Source organism: Vicia villosa, unplaced genomic scaffold, assembly GCF_029867415.1.
Source record: "Vicia villosa cultivar HV-30 ecotype Madison, WI unplaced genomic scaffold, Vvil1.0 ctg.001759F_1_1, whole genome shotgun sequence".
Lineage (NCBI taxonomy): Eukaryota > Viridiplantae > Streptophyta > Magnoliopsida > Fabales > Fabaceae > Vicia > Vicia villosa.
In genome coordinates this window covers 8,535-14,317 of record NW_026705719.1, presented here as the reverse complement: position 1 = coordinate 14,317, position 5,783 = coordinate 8,535, and positions in this window count along the sequence as shown.

Sequence of the window (5,783 nt, the reverse complement as noted above, 5' to 3'; positions counted from 1 at the left end):
TTGGATAAATCCTAAAGTGTGCCCCACTTTCTCTTCATAGTTAGATAGGACCATGTTATGTGGTTTTATATCTGTGTCGAACATCCTAATCCTCTTCAACATATATTAGGGCATTAAATTCACTGCAGCCCCACCATCAACGAGGACTTTTTTGATGCCCACAGTTCCAATCTTGGCTCTTATGTATAGGGGCTTCAGATGATTCCACATTCCTTGATCAGGCCTTTCGAAGAAAGCAATTTATTCTTCGACTGCACCGTTATTCAATACATAATAACATATTAGCCTATGTTTCTCCATTTCCTCTTCATCTGCCTCTTCGCACTCTTCGACTTCCGTCTCCTGATAATATTCATGAGGAAGGAATGACACGATGTTGCAGTTGAGATTTATGGTGAGACCCCATTAGAGTCAAAGTCATCTGTCATCATATCTTCTTCCTTCACTGGGCTGGATTGCGCTTTTTCATCAATCTTTTCCTTTTCTAAAATGAATAACTTGCGCCCGATAGGAGGTTTGTTTACTTTTGCCCCCTGCAGAGGAACTTTGCTGCTACTGGATTCTCCAACTTCTTTCGACCTCGACTCTTTTTTAGCTTTCTTCATCCTTTGATGTCTCCTCCATTGAGACCTGGACATTGGATTCTTTCCCTTATAGTTCTCGAGCTTGTACATCTCTCGATTGGAAGTCTGGAATTGCCTCCTGTATGCCATGGTTGTTCTTCCACCCTGGTCAAAGTTTCGCCACTTATTATTTCTTGTGCCAACTTGTATCCATCTGTCAACAGGTACCTCTGCTGGGAGTTTAAATGTCACCCTTCAAGCCTTTGGGTGAGGGCTGTCGGGTCTTTTTGATACTCCTCGATTATCGAAAACGTACATACTAGGATTGATTCCTTGCATGTCTCAACCAGTGGAGAACGACACTCTTTCGAACATTTCGCCACCTGGCTATCATAAACTGCCCCACACCTGGGATACATGACGATTTCAGATTCCACTTTGTGGCAGCGAACCAGAAAACTTAAAAGGCTTTCACCAGGCCTTGGGTAAACCTTCAACAACTGGTTCTCCTGTCTCCAGTGTCCTTGTGTCTTGATCCACTGGGCCCTTTCGTAGTTTGCTTGGACCCTTCGAATCAGCATGATCGAGCATCTTAGACACATCAGCATTCTTCTCATGGCACCTCCAGAGGTAATCCTTCAGACTCTTATTTGCCCTTGGATTTCCATAGTTCCCTTTCTCCTTCTCCCTTACCAGACATCTTTCCACTTCTTCAATCTCAGACAAAGGTTGTCCAACATTCACCATGTTGACTCCTGCTGGAGAAGCCTCTGAAATGCTTATTTTCTGGAGTTTCAACCTAAGGTCCTTAGAAGCCTCACTTGTTTTCTCTGAAAGACCTTCGGTGGTCTTTGACTCAAACGAACCTCCAACTTCAGTATTGAAGATCACGATGTTACTTAGGCTTTCAATAGCCTGCTTTATTGTCGAGACCTTCTCCCACTCTTTGATATCAGCCTCAGTCACATCCACCATGTTAATATCAACAGGTTCAACATAGTTGGTGTCAGCGACATTGAGGGGATCAACATCGACCTTCATGTTATTTCTTCCCTTGTCAGCAAACTTCAAACGACCATCCTTGATATCATTTTGAATCAGATCCCTGAAAAGAAAACATTGTGAGGTTTTATGGCCCAAAAACCCATGATATTTATAGAAACCTCTTTTCTTATGTTGTTCTAACGGAGGAATTTTAGAATTAGGAGGTACTGTCATCTGGCCATCTTTTACTAACAGATCAAAAATTTCATCAGACTTGGTGACGTCGAAAGTATATGTTTTCTTAGGGAATTTGTCATTCCTGTCTGCTTCGACAGGTTTTTTTCCATTGGAAGGGTGAGCAATTTACAAGAATATGAGGGTGCCTCTTTCAATTCAGCCAAATCTATTTCGACTTCGTCAAAGCCATATGAGTCGTCGAAGGCTTCAACTTCGACATCTTTAGCCTCAATATAGGCTATTCTTTCTTTCTTGTAATTTTTATTTGCTCTGGCCTTTTCAGCTTTCAGTCATTCGACTTGTCGAACCCTATCTACCAAATGGGCCATATCTCTCAAATACTGGGTATCTAGCTTCTTTTGAATTGAATAGTCCATGCCACCTGCGGCCATTTCGACCAATTCATGTTCAGGTACTACTATGAAACATCTTGATTTCAATAAACATAACCTATTCAAATAATCATCTGTAGGCTCTGTGAAATTCCTCTTAATGCTAGCCAATTCTTTCAAACTAATCTTGGTTTGTCCCATGTAAAATTACTCGTGGAACATTCTCTCCAGATGAGCCCAAGTATCTATGGAATTTGGAGGTAAGGTGGTGAACCATGTAAAAGAATTTTTTTTGTCAGAGAACTAGGGAAGTATTTGATTCTCAAATTCTCGCTATTTGCTAAATCATCTGCCTCTGTCAAATATCGGGCTATGTGTTCCATAGTCGATTCACTAGTGTCCCCTGAAAACTTTGTAAATTTGGGTACTTTGGTACCTCTTTGTAATTCAGTTTGTAGGATATAATCTGCTACAAGAGAGGTGTAGTTGGGACGTCGAAGTCCAGTGTTAAGGCCGTTATTGGCCATAATCCTCTCAATCAGGGTTGTTAAGTTATTTTCCGTCGCCATGTTATCTCGCCTAACCCTGCTAATTACTTCGTCTGCATTTTTCTCCATATTAACCACAACTACCCCAGGCTATTCTTTAAGAATTTCTTGTCGAATAGCGTTGGTTCTCCGGGTTTGTTGTTCCAACCCTGCCCCCGTCCTTTCGTCAGGCCTTTGTTTAGGTGGTCGAACTGGTTCTAGAACTGGTTCTATGACTAGTACGTCCCCCCGGATTACAACCTGGTTGCCTCTGCGTCAAGTAGAAGTTTGAGGGGCTCCTAAAAAATATGCTATATGCCCCATTTGTGTGGACAGTCGTTGGTATGTTTCAACATTATCTTGGTTAGTCCTATTAAGATTTGTTATTAAGGGAGAAAAATTGAGCTCATTTCTCTGGCAAGTACACAAACCATATCATGGTTGCTTGCATCCATTTCTTTCCTAAATGTCGCTTGATTATTGGTAGTTAATGTAGGCATTTGTCTCGACGGACCTTGATTTTGTACACTTCGACCAACCTAACCTACATTTGGCAAAAAAAGTCGCCGTAATAGGTTGTGTGTAAGTAGGTCCGCCACCCTGAAGTCCTGTCATATAGGATGCTGGTATTCCATAAGATTGTGGGTTCCAAGGCCTATAACCTTCGAATACTGTTGGTATGGGGGTGAATGGTGGTCCCTGACCTGTAAAATTTGTCGAAAACGGCGGAACTTCTATTGTACTCGTGATGGGGGGAACTGTGGTCGAACTAAGTACTGGTATCGTCCCTATGGACATCAACGTTGATTTGGGCATGGCCTGAGAAATACTTACGGCCGCGGACCATGTGGATGTAGGTATAGCCTGTGATTCTGGCGTAGAAGTTGAGACATTCATTGCACTTGCATCAACTGTACCTGACCCATGTAGGGGATCTTGAGTTCCCTATTCGCTGGTTGAATTAACCATTTTCTTTTTGTATTTACGTTTAGGAACTGGTTGTGAATTATTGGTAGATTTACCACTCCTAAGGTTCATACAAGGTTTTAATGTACTCTAAACCAATAAGTCAAAACAAAAACACTTAAATTACAACTCTTGACACCGTCCCACTGGGCGTGCCAATTTGTTTACGGTGATTTCCGGTAAACAACCGCTAGTCCTCCAAACTATGAATATACTTTGGTTACTCACAGGATCGACTAGATTGATCGTAGGACATGTGTCGAAAAGTTATCTTTTATGATGATTTGATTCATACTCTCTGAGTTTTAGTTTTCTTTAATGAAATAATCCCAATCTATGAATGACTATAAAGTAAAAACTAGACAAAATGTAACAAAATAAATTGTAAAGAGTAAATTGAAATTGGTTAGATAATAAACATAAATGACTTCGACAGAAATGTAAAGGAATTTAATCTGCAAATGTAAAAGATTCGACGAGAAAATAAAGGAATGTTAAAATACTTCGTTCTTGTAAAGGAAAGACAAATATATTAAAGGTAATGGTGTTACACGTACATTTCTCAGCGAAAACTCTTTCTCTAACGCTTGATACTTGAATGATTTGTACAAAATGAACACACTTGGATCCTACCACTAAGACCCTTATTTATACTAATTCGACCCTAACGGTCCTACTATAACAAAATGCCACATTGCTCGCTTGCATGCACTTCGAATTCCTGGGGCTCCACATGTCCTCCTTGATTCAAACAAAACTTTTCAAATTTCAAATCTTCCCGCTCGAACCTTCTTCGACTCGCAGCAACGTGTCCTTTATGAGAATATATAAAATACCTTAAGTTTCTCCGACTTTTATGTTTCGAAGGCCACTTAAGGTTTCGAAGGTCACTTATTCCAATTCAGCTTCAATTTATGAACCTTCATGATATATAACAATCTCAAAAATTTCCATTCAAATCCATTCTTCTTATGAGACCTATATCTTCGAAGAATATAAATCTTATTCGAAATCTCCAGTTAACACCACTACAAGACCACTACAATTGTTGCATATGATCTCGGCATTTTGGATGAACATAATATCTAAATATAGTCAAAAGAATGTTTTATAATTTAAGGTACACATGTCATATATTATTTATTTTAATCTTCTTTCACAATTTAATTTATGAAAATAAGATATAATATGGTTTAATTTATTCTTATATACAAATACATGCTCAAGAATGCTTAAACATGTTGTCTTAATATTGTTATGATTAAATGCATCAAAACATGTTGTCAACCTAGGATATGTTATGTTATTTAAAAAATTTGTATGTTGTAATCGATTGCTTAATAATGCAAATCGATTGCATACTGAAGTAGTGGGTTCTGATTTAAGTTTTCATGTTTTTTCTTTGATATAAATCGATTTCACCTTTGTGCAAATCGATTGGTCGCTGTTTGTTTTTAAGTTTTTACTTTCTGTTTGTTGTGTAAATCGATTGCATTAGGTATGCAAATTGATTGGATGTTGTTTGTTTTTTAAATTTACGTTTTTTATCTGTATGCAAATCGATTGCACCTGCTGTGCAAATTGATTGCACCTGCTACGATTTACTTTTATGACTGCTTTAATGTTGATCAGAATCATTATTTATTTTCCACCCACTCTTCAACCAACCCTTCCACCTATCTTTGATCAATCAAAATCAGTCAAACCTCTTTATTACCCACTCATAACTCTACACTTTCCAACCTTATCTCATAAAAATCTCTCTACCCCATAAAAATTTTATTACTCCATTATCTCTTAAAACCTAATATAAGTTAGTTTCGAAAATCACTTTTCTTCACACCCATTAGCCAAATCCGAAAATTACGCACTAAAACCCTAAGTTTCTCCACAACAAAGTCTTCCTTCAACCTTCCTATCATTCACCCATGGCTTCAAGACAAAAGAGAAATGTTTATGCCTCTGAAAAAGGAAAGAAGATGGCTTCCTCATCCTCCATGGAAACCCCACTACTCTTCCAACATCTCACGGAGGAGCAAGAAGAAAGGTTTAGGAAATACTATCAAAGGATGAGTGTTCTAACTCCCAAATATGGTATTCTCTCCACTTTTCCTATAGAATGTTTTAATTTTCAGAATAAGTTAACTTCATTGGGCTTAGATTCTTTCATTTCC